Genomic DNA, 22870 nt, shown 5'->3' on the forward strand with positions numbered 1-22870 from the left:
ACTCTTCTGTGTAAATGTTTGGTTTTAAAGGCTTCTTTTAATATAACAATTTATTTATAGCACACTTTACATGTAAATCTGAAAGTGCTATAAAATGCCAAAGCATAAACCACTAAAGCGTTAGGGTGTCTCCAGTGAGGCTAGTTATTATACATAATTACCAAAAATAACTTCCAAAAACCCCACTAAACGTTTTTCCAACTCATCTACTCGAACAAATACATAAATTTATTTTAATGTCCTGAAACTGCTTTCGGTTTGATTGATTCTATTTTTATTTATAATTTGCTTCACAGCATAGTGAGGAGCTACTTTGCAATGCCTAACCAAACATCTATAAGTCTCTTATTTTTAAATGTTACCAGGAAAAATACAGTTTATATAAATTTCACTGACTTACAGGTGTGATTTGAAATACTGTTTGCTTTGTGAGGTAAATATAAAAATAGAAACTGGAAATCTGTCGGCCTGAAGTCGGCTAAGAAATAAAATTCTCTCATCCAGATTTGTTCAATGTTTCCTCATTATTTAAATGAAAAATGGAAACTTCCCACAGCCGTGCAGATCGGTGTTAGGCTGTTTAAACTTGAGTTGAACCTGCAGCAGAGCTAATTGATTTTCAGCCGACTCCCTCCTGGTGTCAACAGGTGAAGTTCATTACTGCATTGACATTTAAAAAGCTCGATCAATGCTTTTGCTGGAGCCCGGAGGAACGAGACCAAACTTCCACATGAGTGGGAGTGATTTCACTGCAAACGCACCAGCAAAATTACACGGCTCCACTCAGTAGGTGCATCAGAAAGTCAATTAAAAGAAAAGGGATGAGGGCTGAATACACTCTGGATCCTTTTACCTGCCAAGAGTTGTTTCACAAGTACATTTGAAAAGGAAAGATTAACTTTAAAACATGGAGTCAAAGTGGCTAACATCGATATATTTAAAAAAAAATGCTTTTACATGAACAAACGTAGGTAATCACTACAGCTGAAACCATAAACAGGAAGGAAGGAAAGAAGAAAAGGAGGATAGACAAATGAGAATGACATGATGGCAGGGAGGGAGGAAGGAAAAAAGAAAAGGAAATTATATGGAGACAAAGGAACAAAGAATGGAACGAAGGAAGGAAAGAAGGGAAGAAGAATGGAAGAAAGAGTGGATGGACATGAATGACATGAAGAGAAACAAAGAAGAAAGAAGAAAAGGAGGAATGAGGGAAGGAAGGAACCAAGGAAGGGAGGAAAGAAGGAAGGAAATAAAAAAGTAAGGAAGAGAGGAAGAAAGCAAACAAAGGTGAAAGGGAGGGAGAGAAGGAAAGAAGGAAGGAAGGGTGGACATGAATAATGTGGAAAGAAAAAAAAGGACAAATGATATGGAGCAAAAGGAAGGAAAAAATGATTAAAGAAAGAAAGGAGGAAAAGAAAGACATGAATGACATGGAGAGAAAGTGACAGAGGGAGGAAAGAAACACGAGGAAGGACAGAGTAAAGGAGGAAAATCATACCAGAATCACAGAAGGAATTATACAAGGAAGCAAAGAAAAATGGAAAAAAGACAAAAAAACAGTAATGAGTGAGACAACATGAGGGACAAAAAGGAATAAGAAGAGGACAAAACAGAATGGACAATGATGGAAGGAAGTGAAGAAAGGAGGACAAACAAGCGATGAGGAGAGGTGGACACAAAGACAGAAGTACAGCAGGAAGGAAGCAGCAAGGACAAATGAGGACATATTCCCCGTCCCATTACTGAATAAAATAGAGAAAGTCTCCAATGTGATCCAAAATGCAGACGTCAGATTCATATTTCTGCAGCCTGCATCAGAACCAGCGTCTTTCATTTACTATTGATGAGACCCGCTCCTATAATACACAGCAGAAACACACTTGGTTATTTTTTACTATCTCAGGCCATTTGTTTGAAAGAATAAATTGTTGTCCAAAGTCTCCTCAATGTGTTCTCATTGTCTGGACCATCAATCCTTCCTCCTTCAATCTGAAGTCTGCAAGCTTTCCCTCGGTTTCATGTCCACTTTCAGGCTTCTTCCTTATTTGTCGCTCACAGACGGTTTTCACCATGATACAGCAAACCTGCTTTGACCTCATCTCTCTCTGTTTTTACCATTTATCCCTCACTTACTTCCTCTTCTCCATCCACTTCCACTCAGTCTGAGCTTAATGTCACCTGAGCTGCAGTCATCACCCTCAACACGCCACCACAGACTTTAAATGTAAACCAGACATGCGAAACGCATTTAGTGTGAACGCACAGTCAGAATAAACCTAGTTTTTCTTATTGTAAAACTTTGGTTATAAAAACAAATACTTTGTGTTGTATTTAACATTTCGAACTGCAAGAAAATTATGTTGGTAATAATTTTACCCTGATGAAAAATAAAACAGTTTCCATTTGCATCAACCGCCTGTGCTGGATAGATCAAATTGGAATCATTCTTCAACTGCAGTTGGGATGGCAAAAAAAAAAAAAAAGTTATCAATCCAAGGTCAAATTCCCCCTGAGCCACACTTTACACCCCTGCTATACTGTAATCCCCCTCTATACGACACAAACATCCTCATGCACTCCCAGCTAAGACACCGACCCGTCACAGAACATTTCACGCGCAGAAGCCCGGCTGTTTGCGCTTTTAAAGCTGTATCAAAACTTCAAGCCTGTAGCTGCTCCGTCTTCTCGTGTTTTCCTAAACCTTCACCCCTCTCACCCTCTTCTTATTCCTCCACTCCATCCATCTTGGTCCGTTCAATCCTTTCTTTTCCCCTTCAAAGAGCTCCTCTCTTCAGCGGAACAACGGATCAGAGGCCGCGGCCGTCTGCGGGAGCTGATAAAACCCCTCCTCTTACACGCACAGTGAAACAAAAGCAAACCCGAACAAAGATGCAGATGCTCCGCTGAACCTGTAAACAGCCACAGCTCAAAAGCACACTGCAACAGATACACTCCAGTGAATCTACACCGGAGGGGAAGAAAAGGGTCAACACGGCTTTAAATACAAGGCGACACGCAAGCGGAGACGGGGGAACGCAGGACACGCAATGAACTCGTATGGTGCAAAGCAAGAAATAGAAGAAGGGATAAAAGCAGAGGATGCTGGGTAGGAGAGTGGGTAAAGATGGAGGAGTTGAGGATTTCTGAGGGTCAGGAGGGAAAGGAACAAGATATACGAGGGGGAGACAGTGAGGAAGACAGATGAGAGCAACATGGAAATGAGGGATGGACATGCAAGACCTTAAGCGGGGGAGATGAGACAGGCAGATGAAATAAGAAAGTTGATCAGCATGTGGGCATTTATGGTAATAAACACGGATTGAGGCTCATTAACGAGCATCTGAGCTGCTTTAAACCCGTAAAACATAAAACCAGTGTTGCATCTAAAGACGCATCAGAAGTTTGTGGACGACTGCCCATTTTTGTAAAGCTTTGGCCTCCACATAACAGCTTTATTCAACTTGGATCTCTTTAAAAATAATAATGTGAGAAGACTTGAACAGTACTTAAAAGATTAATTTGTAATCAATAATATATGCTAGAAGCACCAGCAATGTCACACCGCCTGAGTGAGTAAGCTGTCATGTTAAATCAAAAGATAAAAAGGAAGAAAATGACAAAAACCAAATGGCATTTTGCACAGAAAGCATTTCTAAAGCAGGATTTACTGAATAGTCTTTAGGAAATGTCGACTCTTTAAGCTGCAGGAGGTAACTTTTACAAAATTCAGTTTTTTACATATTTCTCAAAACTGTCACTATATTGTGACAGAATAATATGAGATTAAAAAGAAAAAAACAACAAGCCTTTCCACAATCTGGCAGTCTTAGTGCTGTCAATCATGAGCTGCTTATACAATTTAACATTAAAAACGTTTATCTACCATCATTGGTGGCTATGCTAACTAGCCTGAGCATTCATGGTAGGCTCTCGTTACTTGTCAGGAAGAAGCAGAAGCGTAGCAGAGCATGCGCGTACACAATCCTGACCGACAGCGCCAAGACCCTCCTCCTGACTGATTGGTTGTTTCTGATCGAGCTGTGTATTTCTGCAGTTAGAACTGGGAGAAGGAAGAGGACCTCGATTTTTTCCACAGATTATTTGTCTCAAACTAAACTATCACAACATGGTTAAAGTTTTAATATATAAAAGCACTTTTATAGAAGTTACATGCTGCAGCATTTAACTCAGATTTTTAAAATAATTTCTAAACCTAGCATATATCAGGACGGACAAAGTTTAAAAACTCAGAGGGATAAAACAGAGCAACTTCATTGTGCAACATTTAGCCTTCCTGTTAACAGCTGAATATCTTGCTCTAACGCTGATATAATGAAGAACATACAGTTTTCTTTTAAATCTCTGCTTATTTCACCTCACTGATACTGGATATTATATTATGGTTTAAACATTTATGTTTAATTGTAAGTATCCATTTTAAAAATCAGTCAAAGCGAAAGTAGAAAACTAAAGGGTTGTCGCTGCACACTGCCAGCCAGATGGCTAATGTACTTTCCTTCACAATCAAAACAAGGCAACATTTAGCTTTTTGGAAATAAATTTGGAAAAAAACACAAGCTATCTTTTTATTTTTTTCTAAACCACCAAACACAGTTGTGTGTTAAAGTTTGGCATCAGAGCAGACAGCCCAACTAATCAGCTGATACCTGGTCGTTACACAATAGGGAAAGACAAATGGATGAAATATTCAGCAAAAAACAGCTTACTAGAGAAATATAGATATATGTTCTATTAATTGGCAGCAAATTTAATCTTGGTGGTGAAATCTCTACCAATCCATGTCTAGCCGTGTACAAACTCAAACAGGGCATAAGGCTATCCATTTAAAGAAGGTCATGTTTCTCCCTGCAGGCAGCTGGTAGCAACTGCTTGTAATGCATTAAATGGTTTGCCAACCACTGTGATGCTTCTCTAGCTAGAGGTGCCAAGTTCAGCACAACTACCACCAAAAAATAAATACACTCCACATGATCCCGTGTTCATTTCTGCAATCAATTTACTCAGGACAAGGGTTACATGGTGAACACTGCAGCCACAGGTGAGCTAAACCTTTACTCCCACAACACATGCAAAGACGTTCACACTGAACCACTGGACGGCCAAGAACTAAGGAACGGGCAAAAACCAAAGGGTGAGTTGCTGAAAAAATTCCTTTGAATGGTTTTCAGTAGCAGCACTTGAGGTAAAATTAATAAAATAGTTTTGGTAATTTCTCAAACAATTTGCACTTAATTAATGTTAATGCCCGATAGATTGTTATATATAAAATTGATTTTGAAATATTTTCAATTAGAAGTGTGTTTGACTGAAAAACACCAGAGCACTGGTGAACCGTTTCAAAACTATTTTATGAAGGCCACGCAAAAGATATTTCTCCTAAGCAACCTCTTCACGAAACTGTCATACAACAGAACGTCTTCAGCCAGAGGGTTCTGAGAGCAGTAATACTGACTGCTACAGGAAATCCTTCCAGTTTATAGACATGAACCTTTACAACAACCAGTTGAAGAAACAGATAACGAGTTAATGAGTTACAACATGTCATTTCTCTTTGGGATAAATAAAGTAAGAACTGTGATTTGTCAGTCAGGAATGGAAAAATTTATTTTTTGAATTAGTAACACAGAACAGCAAACTGCTGCCGAATCACGCCAACTTTTCTAATTAATTCACAAAGGAAAACTAATCAAAACATTTTTAATTTTAAAAAAATCAGGCTTCTAAAAACTGACCTTGAACTACTTTACATTACTGCATACTTTAATTTCCTCCTCATTATGAAGATTTGGTGCAAATTTAACTCTGAAATCGACTGCCCACTGTTGCCACGTACTTGTTCAGAAAGACTGAATCCTGCAAAATCAGTGACTGGAAGTATTCAGTTTGATCGAGAGAAAACGTGACCAATTAGCATCATAAACTAATTGCTTCAATGAAAATAAATGCAATTCTACTGGATTCATTTAAATGGATTTAAATGGACATTCACTCAAAATGTAGCATATTTAATACCTGTTTAAGTTTTACACTTTGATTAATTTAATATAAGCAGCTTAAATTGATCACTGAATTTGAAACAAAAAGATGACAATTTCTGCTTTAAAGCAGCTGCAAATTCAATATACTATTTCTCTCCATTATACACGAAAAATGCTTACTTATTTAAAAAAACTCAGTATTCACACGAGCTTCTTCATAAGCTTTTACCAATAGCGTTTTAAGTTGATTCAGTCGTAGGTGAAAAGAAATCTGAAAGCTTTTCCTTTATAGATAAGCTTCAGTTAAATAAAATCATCTTCACTTCACGCTCACACTCTTCAGCTGCAAATAAACTGGCATGTATGCTATAAGCAGCAACCTATCCATTAATAATAGAATAATAACATTAGGTGCTCTGGGGAAGCAGTGGCCTATTTGAACCACGGTTCTGTCTAACAGGATTAGATTCCTCAAACAAGCTCAATTAATTCCTGGTTATTAATTCACACTTCTCCTCTGCAGTCATAAGGAAGCCCACCCTGTTGATGGGCAAGCCAGCGCTCACCACCGACGCCGCACTCTGCATTACAACACCTCCTGCCAGAGTCACCGCTTCAGAAACACGGGCATGCTCATGCTCTTGTCTGACTAATGTAGGACTACTGGAGGACACGGGGGAGTTTTTACAATAGCTGCTGGAGAAAATAATCCTCAGGGCCTCCTTTAGCTGCTCTGTTTCGCTATTAGCATGCAGTCACTTGTGTGCCAATCCATCTCTGCAGCCCAGCGTTCTCAGAGGAAACATGAGAGCGTTGTCACTTACGCCATTTAAAAGTTGTGACTTTCCCAAGAAAATGAGGTCAGATTTATGTTTCGATTATGTTTGCTGTTCTGTGTTCTGCTTTGGTAAACAAAGACCTGGTAAGAATCAGCTTCAAAAACACACAGAGCTGAGTTCACTAGTATAATTTATAACTGGTCTGGACTTAACATTCGTTAACATATTTAGCCATTACATGGTAATTTTAGACTTTCATTAATCAAGCAGTTTCAACTTAAAGACATCGACTTCCACGTCTAATGAAATTTTAATTTGAATCTTGTGCTTTTTGACGTCTTATCGGATGGAGCAGCAATACATGATAATTTGACGCAAAGTATCCTGTAGGTGAAGAAAATATTTTGAGTACTAGCTTCACAAGACAGCAACTATTTGGAGTAGCATAAAAGTTTGTTTTTGAACTCCATCCAACTCTTGTTCCGCCACAAATTAGATGGCTCCAGTGTCCTCAAATAAATTAATGAACCTGTCATTCAACTTGTAATGGAGAAAAAACAGGAAAGGGACCAGACTTCCAAACCGGCTGACTGCTTCCACCGACTGTCATGCATATTAAACATATTTTAGGTAAATCACATCCTACAGTTGATAAAACACAGCAAATATGTAATCAGAAGCTTTCCTGAACACTTTCTGATTGATTAATTTTGGCTGTCTTGTGTATTTTCGGAGCAACTTCAATTTTTTTCATGCATTTCTTTCCTTTACACTTAATATGTGTAAATAGAGCAACTTGTGTCTCCATTTCTTTTGGTACCATAACAACTAATCATTGTGTTTTATCAATCAGATTTTATTTGTATAGCACATTTCAGCAACAAGGCATATCAAATGGCTTTACATCATAAAAACACAAAGTCGTAGAACACACAGTCAACATTACATTTTGCACATTGGATTATTGATTAATGTTTCATGGATATGTTTCAAAATCAACTCCAAACAGCTGAGATTTTAGTTTAGATTTAAAGGAAGTCAGTGTTTCAGCTGGTTTGCAGTTTTCTGAAAGTTTGTTCCAGATTTGTGGTGCATAGATGCTGAATGCTGCTTCTCCTAGTTTGTTTCCGGTTCTTCAGAGCAGAACCAGAACCAGAAGACCTGAGAGGTCTGGAAGGTTGATACGACAACAGCAGATCTTTAATGTATTGTGGTGCTAAACCGTTCAGTGATTTATAAACTAGCAGCAGTTTTTAAAGTCTATTCTCTTAGCTACAGGGAGCCACTGGAGGGACTTTAGAACTGGTGTGATGAGCTCCAACGTCCTGGCTTTAGTCAGAATGGCAGCAGCAGCGTTCTGGATCAGCTGATGCAGCTGGAGGATTTTTTAGCTATTGAACACTTAAATTCAAAAGTCAATTAGTCAAGTGTCAACGACTTAATTATGGAAGAAAAAACATTTACTATCAAATAATCCTGATTATGTAGCGGTGGATTTGTAAATGTATTTTCTGAATTTAGACAATTCATACTTATTAATACATTTGCTTATGGATCATTTTCAGCTTAAATTAAATAACTGCACAGCTTAAAATCACCAAAAAAGAGACTTTTAATACATAACCAACAATAAAAACCAGAACAATAATTCGCCATTGAAACACCATGTTACCAGAAGCATTTCTTTGCAGTCAGATCACATTTATTAAATTTTTATGGACACATTTGATTGCAATATCTTTTCCTACACATACTTTATATAACTGATGGCAAGCATCAGGTAACTGGATATTATACTGCACAGAAACTGAATCTGTTCTGAGATGCCCATGAAAAAATAAATTAAAATACATAAAACATGACTGAGGTTAGATCTGAAGATAGAAACCAGAATGAAAGGATAACAAATAGGGCAGCTTCAGATGAAAATATGAAGGTACATTATACAAACAAGAGTCAAGGTATACGTCAAGGAGAAAGAAGGAAAAATCCGATTTAGAAAATAAGGGAGGATGAAGGAATGAAGGTCTAGGAAGGTGTAAACAAGGAGAGGGTGTCTATGAAGGCCATGAAAGGAGAGAAAATGAGAGATGGCAAGGATGTAGGAGTGAGAGTCTATAGAAGATGTACAAATAAATGAGACTAGGAGAAAGAATAAGATAAAATGACAGAGCAACAGTGTTAGGAATTTGATGAAAAAGAATGTGAGAAAGAAAAAAGGCCCTGCAAAAAATAAATCAGTAGCAAGATATGAGGAGCAAAAGAAAAATAACAGGAGGTGAAATCAGTGAGGAAAGAAAAGGTGCCAAAAAGAAAGGAAAAAAAACAGACCAGGGACAATGATGGGATGAATGAAATGTGAAGCTTGAACTATCAGATGTGAAAAAGGGAAAGGGCTCACAAGAAACAAAATGAGAAATGACAAGGTGAAAGAAAGCTTGTATGGGAAAATGAAACTAGAAAGGATAGATGGGGTGTGAAAAAACAAAGGTGGAATGATAAGCAGGAGGAGTGAGGATGGATTAGCTGGGAGAGCCGCCTTACCAACATTAAGTAAGAATGTCAGAGAGCTAGTCAACAGCGGTGACCTTCTACCTCACCAGCAGGTACCCAACACATCTACAACACGACTTTGACATGTCAGTGAGCAAAGGCAGGCAGAGACAACAAGGCATTGGTACCAAAATAATAGCTATAAAGTAAATTATTTAAAGACACTCATTACAGATAAAAATGGTTAGCAACAGAGTCTGTCCCCCAATAAGATACTCCTGGAAGTTTTAAATTATACTAACATGACAAGAACACCCAGAAGAAGAAAACAAAACTCTTTAGTTAGCAAAGCAAACTATTCAATGATGTTTGGAGGTACTTCCCTATGAGGAAGACTAATAGGGAAAAAGTTAAATATCGAAAGCTAGCGATGCTAACACTACAAGCTAACGCTACGACACTAATGAAAGAGGAACTTGAAAAAGTCAGACAAACTCTTCTATCTGCAGCAGTGAAGTCGAAAACCTTCTGGTTGACTTTAGCTGGTGCTACCTGCGTTTCCATGACTAATATTCACAAATCTTTGCCAATATTCTGCTAATATAAAAAAAAAAAGCAGCACAATTTTGCAATTGTAGTGTTTCCATTAAGAAAGAAGTTAAATTAAAATCACCTGTGAATAAGCTTGTTCCTGCAATAAGTCATTAAAAATCATGGCAGCAACGGAAAAACAGTTACATAAGATGTGTTAATATTTCAGCCATGGTGCTAGCGATCATCTGTCAGCCATCAGAGGAGACGTCAGCATTTTATTCCTGCGTTGGAGCAACAAGGCCAACGCAGGAATTGGGAGCGGCTCCATATGCTGCGTTTCGGGAAAATTGTCAGCAATTTTACAGAAGTCCCATGGATTCAAACCATCATCCTCCTACAACGTCCTGTCATATTTATCGTTTTCTCCAGTAGGAACATCCAGCATCGCATGACTTCATTTAGCGCAAAAATTTCTCGAAAAACAAGTTTTTTCAAAATTCCAGTGTTTCCATTGGGAAAATGTATTTTCATAATTTCCATAAGTGTAATACTATGGATAAATGGAAACTCAGCTATTATCCGTTTCAAAACTAGCTTCCAATGACACGGTTCTGTTGGTTTGATCGCCATCAAGATTCGATTGCCTGCAGCAAAGTTCCAAGTGCCGCTCAGTGGAAATGAAGCCTAAGAATCTGTATTGACAAATGAGACACCTAAAATCCCTTTGGGAAAGGAGAAATCTTTATTGAGACCATCCTGATGCCCAACTTCACAACTAAATGCGATTTTTTTAGGTTTAAACAAGCATTTAGACGTGTCCTAGCATGTATCTTAACAGCAAACACAACAGATAATGGAGCGGAGGATGAAGCTGAAAGAGCAATGAGGGAAATGTCACTTCACATAATTACTATGGTGATGAACTACAGGCTACATTGTATTGCACTGAATTCCAATGTACCTTAACCTTAAGACTGTGTACGTGTGTGTGAGACCACCTTAATGTTTTCATTTCACATAGAGGACAAATGCGACATCCGCATCTTTTCATTTACACAGCAGGAGAATATACAACCACTCTGTGCACAAACACACTCTGCATGAGTAAATCAGCTCACGCTGGAGGAACAGCATGCGTGACCTTCTCAAAGTCAAAGATCGTTTTAGAAATTACGCTCTGTGTGTCTGACTGCTGCAGTGCAGGTGGCTTACCCTCCAGCAGGTGTGTTTGTGGGGTTTAATACCTGCTCAGGGGTCCTGGAGGTTATCGGCATTAGCGGTTAATGCGGTTCTGCCACATCTCTGGGATATTACATTTATTCACCACATTCTTACTTGTCGAACCAAGGAATTAGCACTTCCTGTCCAGGGAGATTAAAGTTTAAAGTAATCTTAATTTTATCGTCTAAATAGAAGTAATGTTATGGTTTTGGAGCAGACTAACTAGTCCTTGAATTTGATGGAGAGTCTGTTAAAGATTAGGGTGATGGAAAGAAGGCCTTCCAACACCAAAGACTTTGAGCTTCTCACCAAAGTTAAACTACTAAAATACAAGAAACATCCAAAAAGCTGGATGACTGTTATAAGTTTTCATTTTCCAATAAACCTGAAGAATGGACAAAACCTTTTCACATGGAAACTAAAATGTTCTTGTGACAATAAAAATGTTTTAAATCTAAAAATTAAGTACTTTCACTCACAATACTCTTAGCTTCAAATTAATGCTAATTCACCCAAAATATATAGTCTTCCCAATATCATCATCTAGAATCTAAATATTCTAAGAAGTTGTTTTCAATAAATGTTTGCATAAACCCACAAGTCATAAATCCACAGTTTGTGTGCCAATAATGAAGTTAGTCTGCTGGACCATCTCAGTGCAGTCATTACCACTGACACAGGAGACCGGGGTCAAATGCTACAGGTCAAAGTGCTTTGGGAGCATCATGACGACAGATGGCAAAATGGGAGTGAAGACGACACGGACTTATATTATTAAAATATTCAACAAAAATGCAAATAGTTATTCCATTTTGGCAACCCTACTCCCTGGGTGTCTTTATTTCTGTTGGACTTGATTGCAAACATTTTTGATTTTAATACAGATAATTAGATTTTTATGATTATATTAATTTTGCTTACAGTTTTACAAATTGTCATTTTCGCATTCCCTACAGTTTGCACCTCAGTTTGTCACCAACTATAATAATTTACATGATGATTATATAATCCTTTTTTTACCTGCTAAAGTTACTCAATATATTTGAATATCAATACAAACCAGTCCATTTGCAGGACATAAAATGTTTGTAATAAAAAGGTTCCATTTCTATCATGTTTTCTTTCACAGATGTCAAATTCAGGCCCACAGAGTTTGAGTTTAGTATACCTGGTCTGCCAGTTCAAAGCGAATCACATTTGTAATACAAATCCCAGAATGCTCTGCTGCGGCAGTGTCACATCAATAGAAGAAGAGAAGCCTGAAACCCAGCTTGCACTATGAGAGTAGATCAGAAGTTTGGTAAGCTAAGCTTTTATTAATATTTTCTTCATGCATGTTGTCTTGCTGGTCAAATTCCTGGACTCATTTGGTTTAATTTTCATAAAAAATATTATTTTAATCATTGGGGTTTTTAAAAAACAAACTGAATGAGTTCCTCAGATGTTTGACATTTGATTTCTCATTCATTTAAAGTTCAAACCTTTGCCTCTTTTCAAATAAACAGGCTTAGTTATATATTTAAGGGAAAACCTCAATGATTTACAGAATATCTGTAAATCAATTACAGATATTCTTCAATAACTAAAGGCTCACCCTCAAGTTTTTAATTTTGACATCGAGTTTGACATACCTGCAGCGTTTAAAATTAATCAAAACTGAAGCAATGTTTCTTTCAAGAACCAGTCCTTGATTTACTTTCAGTGGAATATTAAAATGTAATCAAAATCAGCTTTAATGACCAAGACTGTGAGTACAAACAAATTTGATTTTTGTTTTTTTTGAGACCTCATAGTAGATAGATGCAGACGATTAAATTTTTTTTTATATAAATAAAGAACGAGAAGGTTTTAAAACCCACTAGACAATGGTTGGTGATTGGCAGCTTCCTACAGCGTTTGAATTATAGTTTAATAATTCCCATCTCATCCATTACTTGAAGCGGTTTTGCAGTCCTGTCTGCTTCAGACGTAGGCGAAATCTTTTTGGAGACGGATTAAAAAGGCCCTTTAAAGTGCTTTAGATTGTTTTATTCCTCCTTTATATAACAGTAGGTAGACTTTAAAATGTCAGATTTTTTCAAGTGTAGACTTTCATAACAATCTGACATTAAAAATCAAAGGAACCGAGTCCAAACAGAAGATTGAATCAAAGTTTTCAACATACCCAAAGAAATAGAAGGCATAGAAGTCTTTCGGTACCGATTACACTGCTGACTGACGGCTTTCTTAATGACGATGTGGAAAATGAAAGATAATGGGAATGAAACTGCTAATATGGCAGAACCAGTGTGGGGTGGAGGATGTTTACGGTGTGCAGCTGAACAGGTTTTTACGATGATATGAAAAACTAACACACTTCCTTTAATTAGGACTCAACCTATTTTCAAACTCAATTATTTGAGAGATGAGGCAAACACTCTCTGAACACCCCGCGCTCACAGCAGCAGTGGCATTGTGAAGCATTAATGCATTGAAAAGGCACATGCAAATGTGTTCCAATAAAAGAAACAAACAGGAGAAAGATGACAGATAGGAGGTTGAAAGAAAGAGACAGATGCGAGTAACTCTGGATGACATTGTGGAGAGAAAGACCCATGATTCACGCTGTAAATAACGGGACGACTCAAACCCTGCTCAGACTGTCAAATCTGGACAGATGGAAGAACGAAAGGAGGGACATGAGGACAACAAAATGAGGTTTGAAGCTGGCCTGGGGCTCAGGATGCAGCAAGGATTTCCTTTCATTCGGAGATTCAGGACAGTGGGAAGTAATGAAGGAAGTGGAGGGGGTGAAGAAGAAAAGAAATCAAATGAGGAGCTAAATAACAGTAGGCGTAAAGATAATAGGAACACTGGGAGGAGACGGAAGCAGATTTGGCCTCATTAGTGTTCTTTTATATCATGAAAAAAAGGCTGGTGGAAAAAGAGAAAGAGAGGAGAGTATAAGAAGGAAAACATGACAGGATGTGAGAAGGTTGAGGCTCAAAATGAGACAGAAATAGGGAAGGAAAATTTAGAGAAAGGACAGATAAACATATGGTCTGTGGTAAGGGAATGACATCTGGTGTGACGGCATTTCTTACTAAAGTAAAGGCTCACTCTAATTCGATTAAAACACCACTTTCAAATGGTTTCTGTTGCAGTAACAGTTGGTACTAAACAAAAAGTATCAACTAGCGATGTCCTAATTAAAATCACAGGAATTGAATCCTTCATCGGTTCAACATAAATTTATAAAATACAATCACATAAAACACATCTACAAAGTAAAAATGAAAAAAAATACAGTTAAAGCACAGTTTAAATAATTAATTTTTGGTTTTTGTGAGGATGATACCAGCAGCACAAACACTTAAATGTCTTTTCCCAACAGGTTTCACAGTTTTAATATTGGATCATAACTTACTTTTTAAAATCTATGTTAAGAAAATTGAATTAAATTAAGTTTGATTAATTTTAGATGGATATTTTAACTACCCCGGCTTCACAGACGTACAGTTACAACGTAATTCTGTCACATATAAATTACCATATGATCGTAAAATCACAAAAGGTACCATTTTTTATTACCTTCACATTAAAAAAAAAGTTATATTCTTTAGCTTTTTTGGCAAAAGGTACAAAGATTTACAATGAGGGATCTAAAAGCTACACGCGGCTCAGGAGCTGCAGGTTGTAGACCCCTAATCTACGTCTAAATTTGACACATTTACAATACATACTGACTGCCAGCTTTAACCATTTTCCTTTATGCCATGCCAATATGTGCTCATCTTATCACAGTAGCATGATTTCAACTTCAGTAAATGGCCGTTAATTATCCTCTTATCACTTAGTGGAAGTGGAGGCTTTTCACTCGTGTTCAGCTTCACAACTTAAAAAGTTTGACTCGTTTTTAGAGAGCTCATTTGCCAAAATGAGGACTATACATTAAACGTGACAAGATGTAAGAGGGGGAAAAAAACGCTTATGGGTGCTTAAATAGTCTCCATCTCACCTTGCCTCCCTGACGCTGTTCACCTTGTTCTGATACCATTTGACAGAGCTGCTGCCAGTGCTCTCATCATAAAGCATCCATCACCACTCATTACTACCTTACTCTCCAAACTCTTTGCTTCTGCTGCTATAGGCACATTTCGTGTGTAACCCGTCTGTGTTCGTCTCAGGTCCAGTAGGTTGACTTCACCACAGACACTATTTATCCTAACAAAAGAGGAACCTCAAGTTGGTGGTCAACTTTAGTCCAGAAGCTTCTGCCCCACAGTTGCCGACGGCAACAAAAGAAAAAGAGAGGGGGGGGGGGAGCTGTCAGTTACTGGTTACTACGACAACCACCAACTGCCAGGAGCAGCGAAACAGAACATAATACGCCACTAAATGTCTGACTAAAAACAAATAAATTGGACAAACTTCACATTTATAATATTGTTAAAATAAAACCATGTTACACATGAATTACATAAAATATCAAATAAATACGTATTAAACTCTATCTGAGCATTTTTCACATAAATTAAAGTTTTAACTCTTAGCTTTTGGTTTTCTGGTCTAAATCACAGCAAAGATTCAGGATTACTTTACTGTTTCTACTTCATCCGCTCGACTGAAAAGCTTCCTGGAACTTATGAATGGAAATCATGCAATTTATGTAAAGCAGCTTTTCAAGAGGGATTTAGTATCTTAAACTGCATAACAAACACAACATAGCATCAATAATATGGAGAGTAAAGAGAGCCAAATTACAATAACATGAAATATTTTAAATGAGTCATACATTTTTAAAAACTGGATATACTGAATTTATTATGTACCTCAATTTAATGAATTGATTTCAATTTTAAAAAACTACATATAATTATTTTGTGATTTCCCATGCTGAAGTTTCTCTTGAGTTAATTTAAAATGTCAAGTTGATCAATCACACTAAATGGGCGGGATTACGGCAGCTTCTAGAGATCTGATTGGCTGATTAAGATTTATCTTTGCTGGAAACTGCAGAAAGTGCTAGTATTAAACTTTCTGTTCTTTTTTTAAGTTCTGTAAGTTTCCCTTTTTATGTCTTGAATTAATGTTTTTGTGCTAATCTCAACACATAACACAATCTGAGATGGCAATCTGTGAAATGAATCTATGTAATATGCCTTAAGAAAACTGTCTTGTATGTTTTAGATGATTTTCAGTCTTTATACATTTAATAGAAATTGTCTTCGATACTGTCAGTTTCGGCATAAGCCTGTTAACGTCAAATCAAAGCAGCTCCAAGTACCTGAGCTTGGGAAAAAAAATGGTTGTTTACCCAAGAAAAAACTTTTTCTCTTGGGTATTTCATCATTGTCAGCTTCTCAAAGAAGTCAATTTTTTGTCAAAGTGAAATTAAAAAAAAAATTGACAATCCTATCTGACCAGATGTTTAGAAAGCAAAAAGGTTTCTAAAATGCTAAAACTTAAATTAAATTTTTACTCAGAGCAACATATAAGTATTGTACCAGCATGTTTACTTGTAAACTGATCTAACATGTGCTAAAGACATATTTAGATACACCTTACTATTGTAAATTAAAGACATTTACTGGTCGATACAGATTTGGGATTTTCTGCAAAATCCAATCTGACAAAATAGCACTCCAATCCATTTGTTTAAACCTTCTGTATTTAGTTAATAAATATGACAAACAGTGGCCATAAAAGATAATTTTCTGCATGTTTTGCAACCAACAGAAAATTAAACCTTTATTACCAACATTAGCTGAATTACATCACATTCTGAGCAAAAAGTGCATCTAAGATTTAAGCATCAAATTATTTAAGTTTTGATGCATTTAATGAATGTAGAGCCTGTCTGTTAAAAAAACAAATCCATTTTTTAATCCTGGCTGGTTACATCACTTTGTATGCAAACACCAAACAACTAACTTGCTTCCAAGTTCATTCTGTACATTTAGCTTCATAATGTCTGATTCTTTTCACAGAAGGGCACAAAACAGAAAGGGTCCCATTACCAAATTCATTCTCCTGCTAAAGCAGCTTAATTAGAAGAAGATCAATGCAGAAAGTTCACAAAAGTTTGCTTGAAAACCAAGTGAAAGAAGTCTAAAGCATGCATGTTCCCTATACTCAGACCACCTATTGGTTTTCACTCTGTTCAAAAAGACTGAACAACCTGCTCCACCTCCCTTTCATCTCTTTTCCTGCTTCTCTAGAACCCTGACAAGCCAATAACCAGCCTCCCCATCTGTCCTGCCGGCATATTTTCATGCTTTTCTTGGATTGAAATTACCTGATACTCTATCACGGCGCACAAGAGCTGATTTTAGAGCTTTACGGAGGAAATAGCCTTTCCAGCACAGTGTGCGACTCCTGCGATCCCCTGCTGTCAAGCTACAACACTTTTGACAGAGCTGACTTGACAGACAGCGGTTTCAACAGCACCATCGCCACATGAGCTTCAGTCCACTTCAGCTTCACTCCACAGGGCTCCTGCACAGGCTTCTTGTCAAAATACTACAGGTCCCAGAGTCAAATGTCCACCGCTTGGAGTCTCATGTTTAAAAGTTGAACTATTAGAGCTCATAATAAATTTCCTGTAGATATTTCTAAAGGAAACGTTCTGTGAAAATAGATTAAGCAAGAAGGAGACAGCTGGACAGATGGATTGAATCCACTGATGGATACAAAGACATGGATGGACAGACAGCTGAATGAGCTGACAAACGGCAGGATGGATGAATGGACAGGTATACAGATGGACAGACTGATGGATTATGGAGCGCCAGATGGAGGGGGAAAAATGGACGAATGGTTGAGCAGATGGACAGATGAGGAAAGGCAAAGTTTGATAAATGGATGGATCGACAGATGAATGGAAAATCAGACAGATATGATACAGATAACAGGATGGAGGGATGAACAGATGGATGACTAGATGAATGGATGGTTAGAAAGAAGGGTGACAAAATGAATAAACCAGCAGATGAAAGAAAGGAAAAATACAAGGTTGGACCAATGGACTGATGGATGAATGGATGAGCAGATGGACAGATGAGGAAAGGGGCAGGGATGGAGGGATGAACAGATGGATGGCAAGGCGCACAAATGGCACAACAGGCAGAAAAATAAGTTGGAAAATAAAAATGGATGGATGGAGACAGATGGAATGGCAGACAGGTGAGACAGATGGATGATGGTCCGGTGGACTAAAAAACAGCTGCATGACTGTATGATGGAGAAAGAGATTGATAGAATCACCTCCTTCCTATAATACCTACTCAGCTACTTCAGACTAGCCAGAAGCAATTAGCAAACACCTGGTGGAACTGTGAAACTGTAGTAAAAATGTTGGTAAAGGGTTAATAGAGGAGTGATGTCGTGATGACTTACTGGAGGCGGAGTTTCATAAAGAGCCGGGGTTTTAAAGAGACAGATGCCCAATTTCAAGATGTTAAACTACGAAGTCAAATTTAATATATATAGCATATTTTAACAACTGAAGTTACTTGATTATGCTACGAAATACAACTATGTGGCAGGAAGATGCGTAGTACTGCACCTTTAAGAAAAAGCCAGGTAGCTAAGCTAACTTAATACTGGTAATGTAAGTTACATAATTTTATATGCAAAACTATTTTTCTTCAAATATACACTGATGAAATCTTATAGTGTGGAGTAATATAGAATTGTTTTAAATAAATGTTTTTGTTTACACTGTCTTTTACTCAGTCACATAAATTAAACAGAATCTCGAGAATGCATTATAAATTGGTTTCTGAATTAAAAATAGTGACCCTAAAAATCAGAATCGAATCAATTAACTCTAAAAAATTTGCGTCTTTATTGTCCAGATGTGGAAAACACCATTTAAAACATTCAGACCAGAGTCTGAGTATCTACGTTTTTGGCAAACATATTAAGGTGAATCAGAATGAGCTTATCCATCTTCATCTTCTTAAGACAATCAGCAAGCCGTGGGCGCCACCAGTGTCTGAAAGCATGCAGAGGGACAACATTCCCATCATGCCCTTCAGCTGCGTTGCCTCATCCTTGACCTCCACTGATCATTTATTCATGCATCCCTCAAATGTGGGAAGCTTTTCCATGTTGTTTGGCTCATTCATATTGCATGGTGATACCGGGGGCTGGGAGGGGACGCTTCCTGATGACCTACGTATTGTAGACGTGCCGCAGCACAAAAACGCGGTGAGCATAATGTGGGATGGAGGAAGGAGATAACAAGGGGAACAGGAACCATTTAAATGGGTCAAAGGAGGGGAAGTGGGGACAAATGTGAAATATGTACAGTATTCTAGGAAGAGAGGTGGGAGGTGAGCAATGCAGAGCGGAGAGAGGTGGAGTAAAATGCAGAGTGAGAAAGTCCTTGAAGAGGTCATAAACAAACCCATCACAACAACTGAAGGAATGTTTAATGAAAACCATAACAATGGAGGAGACGCTTTGGAAAGGCTTTTATGGAAAAACAGCAAGAAGAACACTGGAATACATCTGTCTGTTGATCCTTCTCTCCGTCCATCTCTCCTTTTTCTAGATCTCTCTCTCCATCTCTTTATTTCTACATCACTCTTCCCTTCATCCATGCATTTCTATCTTCTCTCCACATCCATATCTCCTTTCTCTCCATCCAGCTGTCTTCTCTCTCTCAGTACATTTTTCTCTATCCATCTCTTCTCTTCCTCATTCACCCATCCATCTCTCTTATCTTCATCCATCCATCCATCTCTCTTTTCTCAACATCTATCTCTCTTCTCTCCATCAATCTGTTTCTCTGTCTCTTTTCTCCAGCCATCTCTCTTCTCTCTCTGTCCATCCATCCATCTCTCTTTTCTTGACATCCATCCATCTCTCTCCTCATCCATCTCTCATCCTCCCATCTCTCTCCTCTCATCCATCCATCCGTCTCCTCTCTATTTTTCTACATCACTTTCTGCATCACTTCTTTCTTGCCTCTCCTTTCTCTATCCACCTCTCTTCCTTCATCCATCTCTTCTCGCACCTCTCCTTTTTCTCTCTCCATCTCCATCATAAAATCCTCCTGCTGCAGATAAAAGCTTCATGTGAACGGTGCAACTAAAGGTAAATCCACTTTCGTCACTGAACCCAACAAACTGCTGATAAACTAAAACAATTGCCCCTGCGGGGGGGTAAATAATAGACTCCAATTCAATTTAAATAAATCCATGTGTCGAACAGAACCATTCATTTTCCACTTGATCAGAACCAGCACACAGATGATGTGTTTAATTGGAAAGCCAGCGGAGCAGGTCCGATTCAATCACATCCAAGGAGTCAAAAATTATTGAGCTAAGGTGTCAGGAATTTTATTCACACCAGATGGAGAGAAAAAGGGCTTCATTATTTGTGCTCAGGTGTGCAATTATGACAGAAAACTTGGTTATGGTGAGTTTTTTCTTTATTTTTTGTGGCGTTTAAAACTAATGCCCACGTCTAACTTCTGGGTTAATTTACAGGAGTTTCTTACACCGTCTAAAATCTAATCTGGAAATAATTGCCTCTCATTTCATCTCTATGCAGGTAGACCTCATTAACACATACAGGGCTGTTTCATATAAACCAGCAAAAATCAGGAATATGGTGGCGCAAAACAATGTGTCACTCGACATGTGAGAGCAGAAAGAGAGATTACTACTAATTATAAAAAAGTATGGTTTGCATATTTTAACACATTTTACCTACTAAATCTACACACAATTAAAGGTTTTCCTCCCTACCAGAGGTTACTTCAGATGCTTTTATTATCTTTCTATAGTTTTCAATGAGCTTTTCCATATTTAGTCTGATCGCTACTAGACAATTCAATACATTTCATATGCAGGGTTGGACATTTTTTTATGCAACTGCAAATACAACTGCAAATATTTTTGAATATTCAGAATTGCATCTTTGCTGACTAAATTCAAATTAAATTCAAGAATACTTCATTGATCCCAAAAATAAATTCAATGCTGTAACTTGTTAATTCAGAATTATGATAGAGGCTGATGGCAATTTTTCATTATAATTAGAAGTGAAGCTCAGTCAGATCGAATGGGAAACATCTTTTAACATCAGTTTTTGCACCGATTGCATCGGTTTTCTAGCTGATAAGCGATCTTTAAAAGTCTGACCTGCCGATTCTGATTTTATTATTATTCTTTGAAAAGTCGCTGAATATAACAAAAAGCTGCTTAACTCTCTCTGGTTTTTAATTCTCGTCACAAACCTAAATTAGTTTAGGTGTGGACTTTGACTAGACCATTCGAACACATTAACAAAATTTGATCTAATTGCAGTTTAGGCTGTAGGTTAAAAAATTTTCAACTGGAAGATAAATCTCTGCTTAAACTTTCTATAATCAGGTTTTCTTCCTTCAATTGTAACTAAGATTTCTAAATTAAATTCAACAAATACATATTTTCTGCTGCACCATTTAAGCAAAACAAATCTCTTAAAGTGGTTTAGTAAAGAGGAATCCCGCTCAAAACGCAGATAACACAAAAGCTTTGGTAAGCAAAGTGACCAAAACCATGAGAGTAATGCTGGTTGAGTTGGATCGATCGTTTTTCTGCACCAAGGACGTCCGCTACAGATCCGCTCCATTAATCCGGGCTTTAAAGCAGAGTGGCCAGACCAAGGCCAAACACAAGACAGTTATTAGCTAAATAACTTAAAGCTTACTTTGGTTTCATGCTGACTAATTATAGGAGTTTTAGAAACTATTTCAGCAGACTGGAGAACTTTGAGATAAATGTGATTCTTGGCATCATCAGGTCAAAATAATGGTTGTTTACCTTCAGGTCCTTGTCAGCAAAACAGTAAAGCAAAGCAGTGGAGAGTGAGATGAGAAATAAAAACATTGGCACGAGTTGACTATAGACAAAACAATTAAGATTTAATTCAGCACTGGGGCAGATAGAGGGGAGATTAATGATGACAGGAATATGCCTGATGACAAAACTCCTTAAAAGAAGAAATTCATGCCAGTCAAAGCCTTGACCTGACCCCAAAAATACAGCTTTGCTTAAGACCTAAAAATGGCAGAACACAGAACCTCTTGATCCAACCTGAAAGAGCCCGAGAGGATCTGAGAAGAAATGGGAGAAAATCCCTGAAATCCAGGTATGTAAATCTTATTACATCACACTCCACCAGGTTCAGAGAGGCTGAAATCACAGCAAGGAAACCTTCAGCCTCAGACGATGAAAGGAGCCCCAATACTTTAACTCAAAATAAATAAAATCAGAGCAAATTTGCATATGCAAAACTTTCACATAAAGGCTTTAATGTGGAAAAAAGTGGAGGAGGAAGAGCGCTTGGATCTTAGTTTGTAGACAAACAGAGGTCATTATGAATGTGTAACCATCCATAGCCTAGTGTTGTGTGTGCTCTCATGTGTGAACGCCGACAGAGAGAGGATGGTCCTCCAAAAACAAACACTTACCGCCTGTAGAAGCATCACACAATTACCAAAAAGGACCTACAAACCACTTACCTTTCAGAACGATAGATTTGCCTTTTTTTAAAAATATATATTTTGACCATTTTTACTGTAATTGTATGCAACAAACCAACACAAGGTGGTAAATCATTCTGAAAATAATGTATATTTAAGTCACTTTACTCTTTTACCCCTCATAAAGACACAAAAACTTTCAATTAAATTAGGAAAGTCTACAGCTGTGAGTATTTTAATGTTTTTTCTATTGGGAACATAAGTTAATGAGGAAACTTAAGATAACAAAAATCATTATTTATTTTCATGTAAAAGTGCCAAAAAACTAAATCCACATCACCATAAGTACAACCACCGCAAACATAGACAACCGCCAACAC

General features: G+C 37.6%; 1 protein-coding gene across 1 annotated transcript in view; it reads right to left on the reverse strand.

Annotated features, from left to right (window-relative positions):
• The window catches only part of pc (pyruvate carboxylase), a 371443-nt gene that overhangs the window by 239417 nt on the left and 109156 nt on the right, over positions 1–22870 (reverse strand). The gene's annotated exons all lie outside the window — the stretch shown is intronic.

This window comes from Xiphophorus maculatus, chromosome 14 (assembly GCF_002775205.1).
Source record: "Xiphophorus maculatus strain JP 163 A chromosome 14, X_maculatus-5.0-male, whole genome shotgun sequence".
Taxonomy (NCBI): domain Eukaryota; kingdom Metazoa; phylum Chordata; class Actinopteri; order Cyprinodontiformes; family Poeciliidae; genus Xiphophorus; species Xiphophorus maculatus.